The 22206-nt window shown below is 37.1% G+C and overlaps 1 protein-coding gene across 1 annotated transcript in view; it reads right to left on the bottom strand.

Annotated features, from left to right (window-relative positions):
• TENM3 (teneurin transmembrane protein 3) overlaps positions 1-22206 on the bottom strand; it is a 2279939-nt gene that overhangs the window by 435475 nt on the left and 1822258 nt on the right. The window lies entirely within an intron of this gene.

The raw sequence follows: 22206 nt of genomic DNA on the forward strand, positions 1-22206 counted from the left end.
GCAACTATATTCCTAATGAAGACTTTGATAATAAACAAATTAATGGGAACACAGGGGAGAACTGTTAGAATTATCTTTTCCCCTTATAGTATTCTACAATATTGATGCCAAAGCATGCCAAATGGCAGTGCAAACCTTGCTGAAGAAATTCTTAACATAAATTATATGTATAAGAACATATGACATATTCAAGTACTGAAGATTATGAAAATAATTTTAATACATAATGACAAGATGCAATACGTTTAATGTTTAAAATTTCCAGTTATGTAAGTGTATAAATCATTTAGGAAAGGAAATCTAGTGAATGCAAAGAAGAAGAAACTATCATAAGGGATGCACAAATGGTCTGAATTCTAATTAAAACAGTATGTCATAGAAGTCAGTACATTCATTATCCCTTTTACAAATGTTGTTTTAAAAAGCATCCACAACATGCCACTCTTAGCCAGGCGTAGTGGCTCACCCCTGTAACCTCAGCACTTTGGGAGGCAGAGGCAAGTGGATCACCTGAGGTCAGGAGTTCGAGACCAGCCTGGCCAACATGGTGAAACCTCGTCTCTACTAAAAATACAAAAAAAATTAGCCGGATGTGGTGGCATGTGCCTGTAATCCCAGCTGCCTGGGAGGCTGAGGCAGGACAACTGCTGGAACCTGGGAGGTGGAGGCTGCAGTGATCTGAGATTGCGCCACTGCACTCCAGCCTGGGCAACAGAGCAAGACTCTGTCTCAAAAAATAAAAATAAAAATAAAAACCATCTACAACATGCAACTCCTTATAAAATATTTCTACAAAAGGTCAGAGAATACAAATACCTATTTTTCCACGAGGAAAATAAAAACCTTTGTCTGCATATGACTAAGTTTTTCTCTGAATTCCTCCCACCACTTTGTGACATTATGCCTAGTTCAATGGACACTTCGTTCATTCTGCTGTTGAAAACTTTAACCAGGCATCTATTTGGAGTATGGCTTTATTGCTACACAATCCAAGGAATGTACTTAGAAGCCTAATTCCCCTTTTCTTGCTACTTATGATCTAGTATAGGAAAATAAGACAGGTAAACAGATAACTTCAAAATAAGGTAGTAAATGCTAAATGTCATGAAGCATTAGAGAGAATAAACATCTGGGGAATTTAGAGGCCGGAAAGTTCACTGTCCTTTGTTATTAGGGTGACAAAAAGGAAGAGGTACTTAAGTTGAGCCTTGAAAGATTGGAAGGATTTTGATCTGCAAAGAGTGTCTAAGGGGTACCTCAGATGGTTGGTATGGTATGATCAAAGGCAGAGCGGCAAGAAAACTCGTGGTTTATTCACAATATGGCAAATAATAAATTAGACTCCATTACAATGTCTTCACAAGGCATCACAAGGAAAGAAGGCAAAAATAAGATTATTTGGTGTTTAGATAACAGGGGAGATACGCTTAGAGAATTTAAGTGTTCCTGAGAAGGTTGATGCAACTTCCATCCTGTCTTCGCTGGTGCAAAGACGTTTTAGGAAGCCAAGATCAAGAGAATTGGGGGAAACATTTTCTAGATGTAAGAAAAGGACAAAAGACAGGAAGAAATTTGAAGAAGTAACATATACACCTCCTATATACTCAGAACTAAAAATAGTTTTGAAATAAATAAATAGTTTGAATTTGATGGAAGTATATGGCCATGGAAAGATTTCATGTAGGGAATAACGACAAGGCTAATGAACTTGAAATTTTGGAAGTGATTTGGAAATGGTAAGTGGGAAGAAAAAATAGAAACTTGAGCTCCACTTTGGCAAATCGTTTTGAGTGCCATGATGAAAAATATATAACACAACTCATCATGTGATTTCATAATGTCTTAAAAATGTTATAGTGGTTTATATTTTAAAAACTTATTTTACAATTTTCCATTATGAGAGAGAGAGAATATGTTGAGTTTACAATTTATATTGCTGCTTTATATAGCATTATTTTAAATAGAAAGGATATCAAGGAAGTGGCCAAGAAAAAAACAGCAGGATTGAAATTCAAATACAACTCAGATTTAGTCTGTAAAACCAAAAAGACTATGGTGCCTCTATTAGTAGTAAAACGCTTTATTAAAGGACTAACTTTTAGATGAAGAAAGGGGTATCTGAACGATGTACTTCCCAGAATAATGAAAAATTAATACAGAAATATTAAGACACAAAGCATGTGAGTAAAGAGGTGTGAAACTCACACGTGACTGTAGCTCCCGTTAAGAGTCACTTCTAAATATATATATACTATACGCACCAGTAGGTCTTGTTTTTCAGCTTTGTAGTCCCTGGAGAGTCAGAAACAATGCCTTGGCTGTGTTTGCTGAGTGAATAAATAAGAAACAAAGTAAGGAAAACTTGGATAACAGTATTTTCACAAAGTAGGGGAATCCAAAATTTTGAAAGGTCTTTAAATGTTGTGTAGCTGTTAAGAGAGAACCAAAGAGAGAAGTTTAGAAGGCATCTCCTCAATAGGAAAGTCAGAATTCCCTTTAGTAGGGGGCTCCCAAAAATGACTCTAGGGAACAGGCAAGAACTTACACCCTTCAAGTCTTGGTTCAGAGGCTGATATAGTTTGGATATTTGTCCCCTCTAAATCTCATGTTGAAATATGATCCCCAGTGTTGGAGGTGGAGCCATGTGGGAGGTGTCTGGATTATGAGGGGATCCCTCATGAATGGCTTGGTGACAGAGTGAGTTCTCACCCTGTTAGTTCATGCAGGAGCTGGTTTTAAAAAGAGCCCAGTAACTCCTCCTTTCTCTTGCTCCTGCTCTTGCCATGCTCTCACCATGACACTTCACTCCCCTTCCATCCTCCATGAGTAAAAGCTTCCTGAAGCCCTCACCAGAAGCAGGTGCTGGTGCCATGCTTCTTGTATAGTCTGCAGAACCATGAGCCAAATAAACCTCTTCCGTTATAAATTACCCAGCCTCAGGTACCTCCTTGATAGCAAGGCAAAACAGACTCATGCAGAGGCTGACAAACTTGTCTAGGAAGATAGCGGTCACAGGAAAGCTGGAGCCAGCTTGCTTTCCATGCCCTCTCCATAACCAGCAGGGCCTTTTCTGTCTCAATTTTGCAAAGGCAAAGAAAAATAAAACTTCTTCTCTACAAAGCAATGGCAGCTACTGAAAGTGAGATGTTGCCCTTCTTTATCGGGAGGTCAAAGAGGTGACAGGTATATACCATTGCCAGGACACTCAAATTAGAAAATGATATCTAACTTAATAATTATCAATAGGACTGGAGCGGTGGCTCATGCCTGTAATCTCAGCACTTTGGGAGGCCGAGGCAAGCAAGTTGCTTGAGTTCAGGAGTTTGAGAACAGCCTGGGCAACCTGGTGAAACCTCATCTCTACCAAAAAAAAAAAATAGCCAAATGTGGTGGCACATGCCCATAGTCCCAGTTACTCAGGAGGCTGAGGTGGGAGGATCACTTGAGCCTGGGAGGCAGAGGCTGCAGTGAGCCACGATCATGCCACTGCACTCCAGCTTGAGTGACAGAGCAAGACTCAAAAAAAAAATTATTAATGTGTCAAAATTATCAATGAAGCAAGTAATTATGACATTTAGTCCATGTTAATTTTCCTTCTGGATGGATTTTTTTGTTGTTGTTCAGCATGGGACAGGTGACCACTATTTACTATGTAAACTAAAATTTTGAAAACGAGGTATGCATCATTACTTTTATAACTTGAGCTCTGCTAAGATGCATCAAAAATGCTTACAATCTCTCGTATGCTTTACTACTAAAAATAACTATCTGTTTAATTCATCAGTTATCAAATATCTGTTTGCAAACAAAGAAATCTTGGAAGAATATATTTTCCAGAAGAGCTATGGAAGAAATAGAAGATATTATAATATATTTAAAGCTTAAAAAAATTGAAGTTATTAATAACAAAACTGCTCTGTTGAGTATTTTTTTAATTTGTAAAGATGTCAGTGTCATACTTAATATGGAAGGCATGCAAACTACAGCTAAAAGAAACAGACTACTGGTTTATGTTTGGCATAACATAATGAATCTGTTGACAGTACATATATTGCTGTTATTTATAATCCCATAGTGACAAGAAAATGTCACCAATTACTGGCTACAATGACAGAAGACAATTTATTCCTAATGATTTGTGCCTGCTAGGAAAAAAAGTAGGCTACTAAAAGAGAGTTACCATTCTATTCCCCAACAGCAGTCTTCTAACTGGAAGTATATTTGCAATGTACAGCAAGTTATTTTTGTTAATGAGAGTTTGCATAATTTATCTATATAACACCTTAAGTTGCAAACTACAATAAGACATTTTAAGGTATATTTTAAAAACAGATATAAACTGAAATATCAGGTTCGTGAAACAGCCTTTCATTAACTCACATATTGTATTCTCTTTCAAACCTAGATCTCTTTAAAGTTGCATCGACTTGTAGGGTGCGGGAAATAACATTTGAAAAGCTACTAAGTCAGGACTTCAAATAGATATTTACTGCTCATCCTGGTCTGTTAAGAACTACAAGTTGAAAGAAACATGTATTTGAATACCTCAGTTATGAAGAAATTTAAAATGATGAAATGAGAGGGGACGGGAGGGAGAGGGTCTGATAATTAGAAGCAGGATAGGAAACTAGACAAGAACGTGTGATTGTATTCGATTGGTAAGACTAGAGGATGTGGGAAGAGAATGATCAGAAAATCCTAATCTACTCATGCATGGTGATCCAGGAAATAAGAATTTTATGGAAAACTCTAGAGAAATCCAAAGTTGGAAATTACAAAGAAATTTACCAAGAAGTAGGAGAAGAGAAAGGTAACACGTTGTGGATATTTTCAGTGGTTTCAGAAACATTATGGTGAAGCTTAGGTCAGATTGAAGAAAAGGGTCACAAAACAGATTTACCCATTGAAGACATATTTGAGGGCAGACACCACGGTTTTTAACACAGCATTGATACACATTTTAGACACTAAAAATAACTTTGAACAGAAATAGGGTGTTACCATTAAAAAGGCAAAAAGATGTTGGGTACACACATCAACAGTGCATTAAAACATAAGGAAGTCTGTGTGTGTGTGTGTGTGTGTGTGTATGTGTATGTGTGCATGATGGGGAGGAGAATTTTTGATGTCCTCAGAAACAAAGGAGTCATCATAAACTGGGAAAAAGCTCAGTGAATAATGAAAATGACTAGGGCTAAAAGGTAGGAACGATTTATCAAGGAATGAATATTGGTCTAATTAGTTTTGAGAAAGGAAGAATAACAGTCTTGCTTCTCAAATGCGAAAAGAAGTACGCCATGAAACTGAAGACCAAAACGTCTCCACTTCATAGTAAGAACTTAGAACAAAAGCAGGAAAAAAAATTAATTAAACACAAACACAGGCAAATACAGAAAAACCATGATACCTAGTTCAGTTTTGTCTCTCTAGGCTTCCTTACAGAAAATAAAACTAAGGTCTCTCAAGGTCCAGAGCAGACTTATTATTAAGATATTCAATTATTTGGCAGATCCTTTAGCAACAGAAAGCAGAATTGTTTTGCAGAGATCACTTCCCCTAGAAACAAGCGGATAATCACATGAATATTCTCATAGTGAAATAATGAACTGAACTGCTCCAGATTATGTTTTAAGAGCCTGTAGTATCTCAAGAAAGATACAGATAATAATACTCAGGAAAATCTGGGGTAGGAATGACTCATGTTTAGAAATCAGGACCATGGTTAAGCAAAACAGTAAGTACCACACCACATCGTTCCCTTTGGAAAGTATGTGAAAGAGAAAGGGGAAATGTTATTGTCTCTTTTTGGGTAAAACCGACATCTTTTAAAAAGGTTGATTAAAATATTCAGGTAATGTCAATTATTTTTGTATCAACCAATTAAATATAGGACCTGCTTGCTAGGTATGGTAAGGTATTCACCAAAGAATTTCTTCCTGACTACCACTACCAGTCAAAACAAAAGAAAAGAAAAGCTCTGTAGGCGAGTGTATGTTGTATTAGTTTAAGCTCTATTAGTCATAGACATGATACTTACAAAAGACACACAGAAGCAACAGAAACTTGGGTTACATTTGATGGATGCAAAAAATAAATTTAACTTTTCTTACCACTTCAGGTGGTTTCCTGGATATTTATGCTTTGCATCTTCACTTTGTTAGAACTATCCTCACCCAACATTACTTTCCTCCCTTGAGATAAATCCTCAAGAAAAACCTTTGCAAAATTAGCTTTGTAATCTTAATCAAAGATAAAACAATGCACATTAAAATTATTTAATAAGAAGGCACAATTTGAAGAAACTCAAACCCAGTGACACCAGGTGAGCTGTGTAAGGTAAAACAATGAATTAATGATAGAACCAGAATAAGAAACCAGATCTCTTATCTTCTCATCAAATGCTCTTACCACTGTGCCTATGAAACTTTTCTTTCCTTCCTTCCTTCCTTCCTTCCTTCCTTCCTTCCTTCCTTCCTTCCTTCCTTCCTTCCTTTCCTTCCTTCCTTTTTTTGAGACAGAGTTTCACTCTGTCACGCAGGCTGGAGTACAGTGGTGCAATCTTGGCTCACAGAAACCGCCTCCCGGGTTCAAGCAATTCTCCTGCCTCAGCCTCACAAGTAGATGAAACTACAGGCACCTGCCACCACGCCCGGCTAATTTTTTGTGCTTTTAATAGAGACGGGGTTTCACCATGTTGACCAAGCTGGTCTCGAACTCCTGATCTCAGGTGATCTGCCTGTCTCAGCCTCCCAAAGTGCTGGGATTACAGGCATGAGCCACTGCGCCTGTCCAGACACTTTTCTTAATAGAGCAGGATTACATCTCAAACTAAGAAGTAGGAAAGAAATTTAGCTGCGCAGAAGCTCCTGGAGACAGTGAGGATATTTCAGTTGAAAAAGCTCTTTCCTTCTCTTTGCAAAGCAAGTGAGCTGAGGACCGACACTCTACTACTGTCTGGACACCAACAGATTCCACCCAAGACCAGGACGTTTACTCAGCAGGTTTTAGAATTAGGCTGTGGCTTCAACTCCTGGCTTTGTCACTCAGTATCTGTGTGACCTTAGCAAGGTATTTAGATTCTTCCTAAGCCTTAGTTTTCTTTCCTCTGCAAAACACGATAATACTACTAATCTCAGAGGGTAGTTGAAGAGATTAAACATAATAAATGTTGAGTAAAATCCAAATGCCTATCTCTGCCTCCATCAACTTCTCTGCCATTTAGATTTTCATATACTGGTTTCTCTGAAGAACAACAACACAACATTCACATCCAAAATCCTTAGCAATTATCATTGGAAAGGTCACTGTTACAAATGGCTGTTTTCAAAATGCTTCTGGATAGTAATGACATTTGCTGTGGGGGAGGTCAAAAGATTCTGGAGCGAACACAAAGTGTTTCATGAGGGAACGATGTTTGAATTGCAGAACCAGCATTGGTTGGAGTAGGAGGATTTTTGTGAGGGAAACCATACGATCGAAATAAGAGAAGAAACGCATCCCATAGAAAGGGTCAACAGACACTCTGTCTCCTCTCCGATACTTCTAAAGGGAATCCTGCCTGACAACTGTCAACTATAGATGGGCTGCACATGCCGTACAAACCACTTGCAATCTGGGGGAAGAAACCAGCACTCATGGATATATACATGGGCAATGTTCTTATCCTTTAAAGAACAAACCCTCACCTCCAAATAGATCCCTTTACATCAGCTTTTATCCCTTTTAGAGATCAATTTGGGGACAGACAGGTGAAACTATGACAACATTTTAAGGCTACACTATATAGGCTATGTTTCCCTCAGATCCTCCACACTCACCTTTTGCTATTTTGAGATAAAAGAGTAAGAGCCCTCAATCTGCTAATGGTATTAGCAACTAAGGAAGTTAGTTAGAAACTAAGTAAGGAACTTAGTTACTAAGGAACTAACATGGAAACCCTGAAGATGCAAAGATCGACAATACAAAGTACTGGATTCTTAGCCTGTCTTTACAGGATAAAAGAGCCCACTGGCCAGGACATCGGCTGTGTCTTTAACAAGCCATCTACAAAACTCAATCAACTTGATTGAAAATCTTAATCAGGATTGCGACTCACAGGTGGAAGCGAATACAGTTTACTATCATAATCCTACAGCCTCCTTCCTTGCACCATCCTGCCTGCGATGTTCATGTTCTCAGGAGGTTCCCATGGAAAGCATATCAGTTGCAAAACTCTCATTATGGCTGTGGTGAAGATAAATACAAAGTCAAGAGTGCAGAAAATCTATTTTATGTTGTGATTGTTTTGAGATTTGGCAGGAAGTAACGAAAATATATGGGGATAAAATATTCTCAGACTCTGCTCTTTAATCGCTAGGGTCTTACTCTAGTAGCAAATTAGTGTACCTTAAGGTATTGGAGTACAGGTATATGAAAGTTAACTAGGCTACTATGATGTAGTATTTTTATTAGATACCGAGTGATCACTGAATGACCTGTTCTAAGAAATGACTTATGAAAGATGGAAAAATAACTTTTCCATCCTTTCATCTTTTGATCCTGAACTTGATCTGCTATTGTTCACTGTCCACCTTATTCTCTAAAACCATTATGTTTTTCTTTAAATCCACATTTATTTTTGAGTTTTGATAACACTTTTATATACTATATACTATTTCACAAACTTCAATGTCAACTCTTCTGCACTATGACTTTATGTAATTGTGCAGATGACAGTCTATTTTAACTATCTTTCTACGGCTTTTCCTTTTTTTCTTTCTCTATTACAGGAACATTTCTCCAGGTTCTGCACCCAAAAGCCTGGAGTCTTTTTTAGCCTTGTACTCTTCTTCTCTCACATTACAGAGCCCTGTCAACACTGCTACAACTTGTTCCTTCTAGTCTATTCACGATGTAACACCTTCTTATTTCATAATGGATCTTGACTCATCAATTCCAAGCTCACCCTGATAGAGTCCATTCATTGTTCATCGCGTCTCAGTTCTGCTCTAGGACCTAGGCTGGCCAGACACTACTACAGAAACAGTCTTAGACCTCTTGGCACAATGCTCACAGTTCTGTGTAAGTGGATTCCACTTAACTGTCAATGTTAACTTCCACGGTGTCCCAAGAGGATCTCTCCAGATCGGGCGGCCTCCTTACAATGCTACCATTGTTTTCCCTTGTTGCTTCCACTACTTCCTGGAGCAGTTCCAACTCTTAAGTATGTACTGTTCTCCTGCTACACTTAAAACAGATTTTACCATCTTTCGAAGTCCTGCTCAACCTATAAGTTCTGCAAAGTCTTTCCTTTTCTGAATCCTCATTGCTCTTCTTCTCAACGTGCAGTTTAGCAAAATGTATTTCATCTAGTTGTTTTGTCTTCCAATTGTTTCCCTCTTGTAAAGCCCAATATTACAAGCCTATCAGCTTGACAGCAAAGGATGTATTTTATTCCTTAAAACGAACTCTCAAAATAGGTAATATAGGGATTAAACGTTATGCTTATGTGCTTATGTAACCTGACTTTTTGCAGGATTAACACTTTATTTTTACTGAAAAATGGATCTTGATTACTGCTTCTGACATCAAATGTAACTTCCATAAGCTTCTTTAAGTCTGCTTTTCCGCACTACATTTTTTTACAATGCCTAAAGGTTACACATTACACTCCTAGTGGCTAATTGTGTATTCCTGAAAATATTTATTTTTAGTTAGCATTCTAAATCTATCAGAAATCATCAAACCTGAATTTAGTATTTAAACCTATTATATTTCACAAATCCTATCCCACTTCTTTGCAAAGATTTGACTGCACAAGTTTTTATTGGTCTCATTGCTGAAATAAAGTAGATTAGCATATATTTATTAGACAATATGAAGTATCCCCTAGTTAAATTAAATGACATTTACAAAAGTGGATAATGTGAAAAAAAATTAAATTCCTACTTCAACTATTACATTACAAAATTCAGAGGAATTAAATGTTATATATATAATATATAGTAAGTATACTTAAGGATGTAGACATATAAATGAGGAAAAATATAATTATATTATACATATAAGGAAAAATATAATTCGTATTTGCTCTAGAGTGAAATCAATATTTTTAAGCATAAGAGGCCACAAGTAAATAATGCTATTGATTCGATTATATTTTAAAGTTTGTAAAAAAAATCCTTTATATCAAAAATACCTTACACAAAGTCAAACAGGAAAATATTTACAGAATATTAAGATCTAAATATTTACAAACAGATTAAGGGTTAATAAGATTCATATAATATAAAAACGATTTGCAACTTAATAAGAAAAAAACTTCATGTCCATAATCATCTATATTTGTATCTATATCTCTACAATCACACACCACACAATAATGTTTTGATCAATGATGAACCACATAAATGACAGTAACCCCGTAAGATTATACTACCGTATTTTTATTGTATCTTTTCTAGGTGTAGATACACAAATACCATTGTGTGATGATTGCCTGCAGTATTCTGTACAGTAACAGGCTGTACAGATTTGTAGCCTAGGAACAACAGGCTATACCATGCAGCCTACATACATAGTGGGCTATATTCTCTATGTTTGTGTATTGATACTCTATGATGTTCACACAATGACGAAATTGTCTAATGATGCATTTCTCTGAACGTATGGGTTAAGTGACATAGGACTGTATCTATATCCCTATACATCTCCTGCATCTTTTCCAACACTCTATGGATTGATGAAAAGAGATTTACCTCCCAGTGCTATTTGCCACCTGCTTTACGTTTTTTATTTATGCAATAAAGATAGAGAAACTTTGTGAAAATGAACTTGCTACTGTGAACTGGAGTAAGTGCAGACCTTCTCGGCACCTAGAATCTGTAGTAAACAGTGTACAGGCGGCATCCAGCTAGACTTTAGGGCCACACATTAGGGCTATGCCCCAGCTCATTTACACCTGCTCTTCACTATTGTGAAACTTACACCTACGTCTATGAGCAGAAGGCCCACCTGTAAGGAGATGTTTATACACAAAAGGTCCTGCAACCAAACCTGTCTCATCGAGGCCACACGTACACAGGGAGAAAAAGCAGAGTCACGGTCCTGGTGTCCTCAACGTCCATCTCTGCCTTCAGCTTTCCTTATACTCTGGGTGACCCATTTCTTCATACATCCAAACAGAATAATAGACAGAGGCAAGAATTGGCAATTCACAAAAGAAGAAATCCAAAAGGTACATACATGTGAAAAGATATTCAACTCATTAATCAAACGAATACAAATTACAAAAAAGGTAAGACACTGTTTCATCTGTCAAATTGTCAAAAATTTAAAGCATGGAAATACTCCCTGTCAGTGCCCTGGGGGAAAAGGCACTTTTGTACACTGTAGGGCGTATAAATTGATACAAGCTTTTTCGCAGGGCATTTTGACAGGGTGTATCAAAAGCCTTAGGTTGTATAGCCTGTTGGCTCTGAAATTCCACTTCCAAAAATTTATCTTAAGGTAATAACAGAATTAGAGGCAAAGATTTAGCCACTGGGATAATTATTGCAGTATCACTTACAGTAGTGAAAAGTTCAAACCTGGATGTCCAAAAGTAGTAGATATGTTAAATTATGATAAACCATGCCATGAAAAAAGTACTATGTTATAGAAAAAAATCTAACAGCATGTGGAAACAGGTGAAAACTGAAGTTGCAATTTTTATTTTTAAAAGAATATACACACACACAGATTAAGGATAAAAGTGTAAATCCTAAAAGAGAAACTAGTTTTTATTATCCACCTGCTTATCTGTGTTGCCCAATAATCAGGAAATGCTAAATCACATCACAGAAAAATTAAGGACATTGATTTAAACACTCATAATGATTTATTCTTAAGTTCATTTGATGCAAAGTTCCACTTTTATCACATCTGTCATATCCCATCATTTTACTTGGGTTATTAAGATGGTGCATTACAAATAATGATTAGATGCTTTAAAAATTCCAGTGATTATGTGAAACCATAAACTCTTTAAATGGTTTCATTTAAATAACTTGGTTCACCTATAGGCATATTTTGTACCCTGCCATCTATACAATGGTACTCCAGTCACAATAAATGAGACACAGTCCATTACAAGAGAATATTTTGTACTTGTTTTCTGTAGCAACTGACATTTCATTCAAGTACTTTCAAATCCCCTAGGAATCTTCATCTGCTGTATGTCAAAATTTTAAGTTCTCTCCTTGTGAACGTTAACACTCCTATATCAACCAGTTGGAAGTTCATACTGATTACTTTATATTAGCCCGTTTAGTCTGAGAAATTTTTTCACAAAGTCATAATTTTCCAAGTTTGCAATATGCAAACAATAACTATCGCTCCGGTTTTTAATGGCCTATTTCTATTTCTCTTGGATATATCACTTGTAACTAGGTTTTATGCTTCCCTTTTGTATATATATTCTTTAACATAATGTTTGATATTGTCTCGAGTGTTCATTAAAAACTTGAATCTGATTATATAACTTTATGTTTATAAACATGCATTTTCTTTTTAAGCAGAAGAAGATTGTTAGTGCAAAACTATGTGACAGTTACTAAGGTGGAAACTTATTTCCTAGCTATTAACTTAGTCCTCAGGGCAAAGATAATACACACACACATATATGTACATATTCATATATATACACATATATGAATATATACACATCCATACACATATATATGAGTATGTACACACATTCATATATATATATACACACACACACCCCTATATGAATATACACAAATATCACATATACACATCAAGGATCAAGGAGAGGAAATCAGAAGTTACCTATGTCCCTGGACTGTCCCGAGAGCAATGCTATAGTACTGGCTCCAAAGCTAATAACTGTTTTCCATTAGAATCCGGATGTGTAACTCCAGTTTTACAGTTTTATAGAACTATTTTAAGTAAAATATAAATTTTGGATAAGAATGTGTTCATTCCCAAACCTTCTGATGACATGGACTGTCAGTTCCATCAAATATTATAAATTTATACTACACTGACGTAAAATTGGTTATGATTTCAATCAATCTTAGACAGAAACGTATCTTCTTTAGTAAATCTTTTCTATAGCAAACACCAAATTAATTATGTATACAAAGTTGTGAGATGAAAAGTACCTTAAAAAATAAAAGTTTTGAGGGACTCGCAGTTACCCACATTCACACTCCAAGGGCCTCTTCACTCCTGATTCTCAGAGGCCAGACGCTTTTCATTTTCCCTCAATCGCCTCTACTCTACCTTCTCCTTGTTCTGCTGCTCCGTCCCTTTCCTTAAGAAGATGCTGAAATGTCTTCCAATATACAAGTATCTCCATCCCTGGATCCCCCAGCCTCACTCTCTCCTTCCTTAGTGGAGCTTCGGAGAGAATAATCTCCACTTGCTGGTGCCACATTTAAGGTTTTGGTTCAACTCTGAACCTACCACAACTTGACTTCCACGCCCACTACACATACATTGTCCTCGCTGGAAGGTTTTTCTCTGAGATGGGGTCTCACTGTGTTGCCCAGGCTGCTCTCTAACCTCTGGGCTCAAGCCATCCTCTCACCTCAGGCTCCCTCCTAGGTGCTGGGACTACAGACACGGGTATTGCTGTACCCAGCAACTTTTGGAAGGTTTTGACTCTGCCAATCACAGTATGTCTCTTTTGTTGTCTTTTGTCAATTAATCTTATAGGGTTTTGTGTTTTTTTTTTGGCCTCTATAAAAGGTCCTTCTTCGTTTCTTTTAATGGTGCTTCATCTATCCCCTTATGTTAAATATTGGTGAGCTTAGGATTCTAGCTTCACTCCTCTTCTTTTCTCGATCTATTTGCTTTCAGAAAAGGTTTAATTCTGCCCTGCGGCTTTAACTGCAAATAATATAGATCACAGAGTAAATATTTTTACATGAAAGCTAATTGAATTTCTTATATATATGTGTATACGTGTATGTGTGTGTGTGTGTATACATATATAATTGGCTAATAAATTACTGAAATTTGATGGCCCACAGACACCTCAAACACAATCTGCTCTCATGTGAATTACTAACTTTACCATAGACAAAATACTTTAACCTTCAACTTGGATTATACCGTCATTCACCGAGTCTCTCGTGTTGGGGAAGATAGTCTCTTTAAATGTTTCTCTTCTCCCAATTAATCATCAAATCTTGATTCTGCTTAAATGGGTCTCCCTTTCCTTTCTGGTTTTTGATCCAAACTTTTCTATTTTCCCACTTTGATAATTATAATACTACCTAACTGGCCAATTTGCTTCCAAGTTTGACCTCTAAGTCCATTGTTTTCTCATTCAACAAAACCTTCATTTCCAGGTTCAGGTGGTAGGTGAGGCGAGCTCAGAGGTACAACAGTGAACAGGGCCTTGTCCCCGGGGAGGTTGCTCTCGTTGAGGAAAGACAGTTGACATTCCACACTGCTTTCAGGGTACTCTGTGACATGCAAACACGACCATACTATTCCTCTGCGTTAAAATCCCTCAGAGCCTCCCCATTACCTGCAGGAAAACGTGCAAATCCCTCAGCATCACCTTGAAGACTCTGCTCTGGGGCTCCTTTTGTGCAGCCTCATATGTTCCAGGCACCAAGCTCCTTGTGGCTTTTGGAGCATTCCCCAGGGATGTTACACATGCCCCTTTGCTGTTCTGTCTCCATCTTGAATTTCTCCACATCCTTGAAGCCTCTGGTCCAATGCCGCGTCCTTCCTTCTTTATGAAACATTCTCTCCTCTCCTGCCCCCAGTCTCTGTCGGCAACAGTCAGCTCAGGGCTGACACTGACTCTGCATTTGTGTGTAATAACACTAACCACATTAAAACCTAATTACATGCCTACTTGCCGGTTTGCCGAACCACCCTGTGAGCTTCTAGATGTCAGGGAATACATCTTACTCACTTTTGTTTTTCCAGCACCTGGTACCATATCCAGCATTTATGATTTGTTGAATGAAGACTTAGTTGATATAGTAAACAAGAAATCTATTCCGTAAGTGACACTCGAACTTTATTTAGCTTTCAGGTTCTGTATGACTAAAGTCAAGCCAATAGTCATCCGACATTTTTAGTTGCTCTTTTCTCAAGTGTATATGCATTTATATCCATTTTAACACGCATTCAAATAGGTTTCACATTCAGTTTGTGTACAGTCTATTTATTATGGAAAACGATCTCAAGTCAACTGATAAATATAAGAAAATTTCCATATAGTGAAGTTAGTATTCAAACCATTCAGTAAATAATGTACAAGATAATCATGTATAAAATTGTATGTGTATGTAATGTTAATAAACAGAATTATTATGACTTGAGAAGAATATTCTTTAAATAACACCAAAAAATAAAAAAAAAACCCAGTTGATTTTCCAACACTTGAATGCCCACAGAATGGCAAATAAACTAAGGTTCTATGGCTCTAACACTTATTTTTTCTATTTCAGTGATAATTACATCAATAAACCTGATTCAGCACTCACTGCTATTCAATTCATTAATTAAAACAATTTTACTGCTACCACTGTGATTTTTCAAGGATATCAAAAACACATTCAAAAATCAAAATAGCATACATCATCAGTTTTGATACATTCATAGCATGCTTCACTTTAATTTCAACTCTACAACTAAAAGAACATTTAGAATTGAAACAGAGATGGCATATATTCTGTATACTTTAACAAAAACACTTAGAACACAAATTCAGTTTAATAGAAATGGCAATTTCCATGTGAAGAGTAGCAAGCTGCCACGCTTTCTGGAAATCCTCTTAGAACAGAAAAATATGAATGTATATAAATACTTAAGCCTGTAATAACAACAGTAGTGAACTTTATAGTTGTTTCAGTTCTAGTTTCATAATACTAAATTTTTTAGAATCTTATTTAAATTGTAACTTTTTTTTTTTTTTTTGAGATGGAGTCTCACTCTGTTGCCCAGGTTGGAGTGCAGTGGCGTGATCTCGGCTCACTGCAACCTCCGCCTCCCAGGTTCAAGCAATTCTCTGCCTCAGCCTCCTGAGTAGCTGGGATTACAGGCATCTGCTACCATGCCAGGCTAATTTTTGTATTTTTGGTAGAGACGGGGTTTCACCATGTTGGCCAGGCTGGTCTCGAACTCCTGACCATGTGATTCCCCTGCCTTGGCCTCCCAAACTGCTGGGATTACAGGTGTGAGCCACCGTGCCCGGCCAGCTAAATCATAACTTATTATACTAAAAAGTGATTTGTACATACCCATGAAGTCAATCTATTTCATCCTTAAATGAAACATGAAAGCTTTTGCTCAAAGAATGACAAGTCACTATTGAAATTGTAAATGTATATCTATCAAGGCAATGTAATTATTTTTATATATTAGGAACTATTTGACAGCATTTTTCAAAGCAGCACTTTAATTCTGAGCCTGATTTAGTAAGCCCACCGACATATTACTTTTGTTATTTTTGACATTCTAGTGCACATAAAACATAAAATATAATTTATTACAGGAGATCATGCCAGAACTGACCATTACATGCCAGAAGAGGGCCCACAGTGAAATTCATATTCAAGTTACAGTTTAGTATGTGTAATAGAATCTCATAAAATTAGAATAACACTGAAATGCCATGTGTTTCTTACAGCAACAGAATTCCATTTTACGTCTTTCAATCAACATCCCAAGTTAGTTCAAAAAAGGTTCCTGGATAAAGTTGAAGGAATGGAATTGTGCTAGTGAGGAGAAAAAGCACACCTCTCTTCAAATCATCGTCAGAAAACTAAGATAGGTATCCCTTCCTCCAAACAGCCACGAGAGATGTGGCATTTGTGTTGTCCCAGAATGATCGCAAGTACATGACACAGGTGGCTGTTTCTCTCAAACTCTCCTAGAATTTAATCAGCCCTGGAAGTGCTACAAGTCCGTCTATTTCCTCACTCTCTCACCTACCTGCAGTTGCTCAGGAAGAGAAGAAATGGCACTGCCCTCCTTTCCAGAGAACAGAATTCCGCCTGACATGGAAATCAGGATTGCAAAATAGCTGAAGTTCTCTCTTCAGAGACTGATGGAAACGCTATCACTACAGTCATTTATCAAATTGGTTTAAGGGGTACACCTTTTTCCTATTAGAATACAATAATACAACTTTTAGACTTTATTTTTCCATACAGAAAGTAGACTTTTAAAATACTATTTCAAAGGACAAGTAAAATTGGTTCCTTGAAAAGTGTTTCAGCTGTGCACAGCAAGTATCTATTACATTTAAAAAGACTGTACTTTAATGTTATACCCTTTTTCATTAGCCAAATTAGTCCATAATACTTCAGTATCATGCTCAATTAATGTGGCATTAGTGGGGTCCTACAACAGGTACATTGCTCAAACTTAGGTGAGAAACGAAGTCTTCTTGGAAGGATTTATTTTGTTGTGTGAACTGAGGAGCATCAGTTAAATTGCCTTTTAATTGACCAGCTGTCTAAGTAACATGCCTTTGAGGGAAACACTACTTTTGACATTTTCTTTGGCCAAGAGGGTAAGGAGCATGCTAAAATCTTTGAAGTCTACAGCCATCAGACTAATTATCAGCACCATTCAATGTACATTCATTTAATTACAGTAAATTAAAAAGGATGTGGGTTTTGGAGAAAAATAAGAGTCAATAAATGGCGACAGAAATTCCAGACTGCGCCAATGATCACTGCCCTTTCTGGAAGACACTGTTACTTCTCCTCCATCTTGCTCAAACACTTGATGAATGCAGCCCTGGGGTGGGGTGAGGGGGTGAGAAAGGAGGAGTGGGGGAGAGGAGGAGGGGATATCTATTGTGGTAGATAGTCACAATAGGTAGGTAGGCACTTGATATTATTTAACTTAATCTTCATAGCCACATAAAACAGATACAATTTTCCACCTTTTACAAATAATAACAAGGGCACACACTTATTCAGAACTCACCAGATGTCAGGCACTGTTGTAAGCGCCAGGCATACCTGAGCTCATTTAATTCTCAGAACAGCCCCGACCTCACAGGACTATACCCTGTTTACTGTTATCCCTATTTTACAAGGTGGAAACCGCGGCACGGAAGGGTGAGCAACTTGCCCAAGGTCTCAAAGCTGGGAGGTGGTAGTGCCCATACGAAACCAGGAGTCCCACCTCCGGGCATCACATTCGCAAAGACCGTCCTCAATGGAGGCTCTCGGGGTCCTGAGTCACCAGGAGGTGGAAGAGCAGTGCCAATGCCTGCTGGCCTGCCTTACATCAAAGGTCATCTTTCTCCAAGGGGGTAACAGGCTGAGGCGGCGGAAGAAGGAACTAGACTCCAACAGGAGAGCTCAGCCCCTCCGGAACTCAGCACGCAGCTGAAGGAGCAGACAAGGCCTGCAAGAGTTGACAGCTCTCGCTCTAGGTGATTCAGGGGGTAACCCTTGAAAGGGATGAATGAATGAATGTGAACCCTCCCGAATCCAGGTACCTGTGACACCACCACACTGGCTGGATGACAAAGGACAATAGATGCCTGGCTGCTTCTGGGAAGTGATACACACACAAACATTTTATTTATTTACTTAATCACAAAACTAACTTTATTACATGTTTTCCCACTTACATTTCTTTGCTAAATATCTTCACTGTCCTGATGACTTCTGGTTATTTCCTTGATACCAGGAGCAACCCTACCCTTCTTCGGATTTTCTGCACATCTCTTAACACTCTGAGTTACTCTCCAAGGAAACATTTTTAAAGCTTAAAGACTGATGTTTTGGGAAAAAAAGAAAAAGAAAAAGACCTTTGTTTCTGACATTTAGATAGGTCTTTGGAACTGAGGTCAGATTACAGCGCTTGCGAAGCTGGGTGGTGGGGTTTCAGTCAGGGGTATTTTAACACCACCAGGCGCGGTGGCTCATGCCTGTAATCCCAGCACTTTGGGAGGCAGAGGTGGGCGGATCACGAGATCAAGAGATTGAGACCATGCTGGACAACATGGTGAAACCCCGTCTCTACTAAAAATACAAAAATTAGCCAGGCGTGGTGGCGCGCACCTGTAGCCCCAGTGCCGACAATAATACAGAGCACGCTGAGAATTCTACCTTTGACTGGGTACCCCATCACACTGATTTTATAACCTTTCAACCATTTTTACTCAAACTGCTGTTAGTAGGTGATCCCAAATCACTGTCCCTCCAGAACTTGCCTTGGTGCATGGCAGAGTCCACTACAACAATGACACCACAACAATCAATGGGTGCCAAGAAAGGGCTTCTCCCATATCCTTCATTTGGAAAAAGATTAATATTTGGAATTACATAGGAAACTCAATATGCTGTAAAAAATTTTTTTTATCAAAATTCTTTTTAACGTCAGATCCCCATGGCTGGTGAAAAGTTAGTTTTGCCAAAGAATAAACCTTATCACTTGTTTTGAATCTCAGCTAACAGAGAACTGTGTGACACGGTCCGAATGTTCTCTTACTCTTGGGGGATGCTCAGGCCATCAAAATTTCATTAGCCTCACAGCAGTTCTAGCGCCTTCTTAACTTGAACTGTTGGCCTCTTTATCAATAAATAAATGGAATCTAATCCCTTTTAGTGACTAAATTCTTCTTTGAAGTTGTAGCTAGAACATCAGGCACTCTGCTTGCATAATTTTACAATGTTGAATAACATTTTTTTTTTTCTAGGAAAAACAGCCTCATTCATAGTTATTTCAAATGAAGAAAACAGTCAAGGAAAGCTCTCATGTTAAACCAGATGAAAACACATCAGCATCTGGTTCTTAAATTAGTTTCCTTTCGGTGAGTTATTTCACCCGTCTCCTTCTCTTTTCAACCTTTAGTGATATAATAGAACTTCCAAGAACACATCTCAAGCTAGTATAAAAATGAATAAAAGAGACAATGGAAAGGATTGACGAGTCAAAGGAAAATATAGCCAGAAAATCAATAGCTTTTTAAGTTAGAGCAATTAAAAATGCCTGAAGATAGTAGAATTGAATTATTTTTGTAACTTTATATTAGAATTACTTGAGTAAAAGTAGGAATTAATAGGTAAAAATGTGAGTTAGTTTTGAGACGACTATTTATAAAGGTGTTAGAAGAACCTGTGTATGACTGCAAATTTCACTTCTTACTATAACCCAGCTTAAGGGAAAGACACATAATTTTTTAATATCAGGAAAAAAATCCTCAATACTATTGTTTAATTCCACAATTCAAAATTATAAGGTCTGCTAAATACTTCAGAAAATTATGCTTCCCCATATCTTAATGTAATTAATTACATTAAATGAAATCTTGTTCCTTCTAAGTAATCACCAAAATTTCAGAACAAATAAATTAATCTGAAAAGTTCCTATGGACATATGTTTTAAATATATGCAATAGCCAGTATTCATTAAGACAACATAATCTATTTTATTTCCTCTTTTGTTTCTTTCTTTAAACTGCTCTCATTGGGAATTCTTAGACCATCAAAACGTTGTTTAAAATTACAACCACAACCAAACCTTTGGAAAAAGAGTAAACACAAGTTTAAGTCATCATGTTGCCCAACTCAACAAACATTGCTTTTGACACTTTATACTCTTAACTTGGCTGACCTGTTTACTCTCAACAAATGCTGCCAAATGTTCTGAATTTCAAGGCAAGGCCCTTGACACTCTCCCTGTCTCTCTTCATTCTGCTTCCTAGCCACTACTTGGAGAAATTAAAGACTGCAACTTTTCTTGCCTTTACATCACTCTAAGAACAAGGTCTAGAAGATTCTTGGCGAAACAATTTCCTCCTCTAGTTAATATTAATCCACAGAAATGGCGAGGGCAGTGGTATGAGAAACTCACAAGTCTTCCTTCCCTTCTCCCTAACATTTGGATATTATATATTGTTAACTAAAGGTTACAAAGTTTATATTTTCTGAAAAGAAAAAAAAATTATATGTGTTTGGGAATTCACCATGAGATCCTTTTAGCAGTAATTTGAAACATAATAAAATTAATTTATATTTTACCAATACAGATACCATAACAAGATACCTTTGTCATTAGAGAGAAAGGAAGAGATGCCATAGAAGTTTTGGGTGGAAAGGGCAAACTGACCCAATGTTAAAACATAGTTGATAGCTATGGATATGGATGATCTATGATGCAGATAATCGGAACTGATCACATTATCCTGCTGCGTTCTAGTCTTCTAAAACATCACAAATTTTATTGTGTATTTTAAGAAAATTAAATGCTGGGTGCTACCTTTGAATATGACCATTGTACCTCCCATTGCTCAAGGAGTATTATGTGAAGTACAGCTGGACAGGAAGCAATATTGATTCCAAACCATATGTATTTAAGGTTAGTGACTTCTGAATCCACTATGAAAATGGATATAAACACAGGATTTACTGAGGTGAATGGATTAGCTGAGCAAAATGTTGGCATCCTGATTCTAAGGCTCATTTTGTCAAAATAACTGTCCTTGTTTCTTCTTTTGAGTTGGAATAAAGCCAGCCTCCACCAAGAACTGAAACTTCCAAAATGAAGACATTGAGTATATAGTTATTATTTGATCTTGACTTTGGTTTAATGCACTAAGATTCTACATAAGATAAAAAATTGATTGCATTGGTTTAAATTAGACCTTTTTTTCATGAATAGAAAGAAAATAACTAATAAGCATTAGGTGCTACTTCACACTGTGACTTAGCTGAAACTGAAAGCTAACAATAGATCCACTTTTCTATTCCAAAGCAAAGCTGACAAAGTCACCCAATAAATAATAAAACTGAAATATCATTGATAAAACAACCATTTTTCTTTTCAAATGTCATGCAGTTCTTCCATTTTAATTTTCTCTTTGCTTTTTGATGCATAGGGTATGCACAGCATTAATAACTAGACTGAAATAGCTAGTGCACTGTTCATATTAAAAGCTGAAGGAGAATTTTTTGTCTGGTGCATGGCTGCTGATGCCCAGTTCTTCCTAGAAGCAGCACTGACTAAAAATTAAGTTTTCTTTAAAATTTATTATTGCATATAAATTAACTTTTTATAAATTATCCTGCATTGGCAATAGGAAAAAAAGTCCCAATAATTTATAAAGACATTTTTTTTCTTACAATAGACATAAAGCTGCTATTTGGATATCCTAAAATCCAATTTTTGTGTGTGGATTTAATTGCACAGTAATCCAGTCCCCAAAGAACGTCAAAGGCCACACTCCCC

Source organism: Macaca thibetana, chromosome 5 (assembly GCF_024542745.1).
Source record: "Macaca thibetana thibetana isolate TM-01 chromosome 5, ASM2454274v1, whole genome shotgun sequence".
NCBI classification, from domain to species: Eukaryota; Metazoa; Chordata; class Mammalia; order Primates; family Cercopithecidae; genus Macaca; species Macaca thibetana.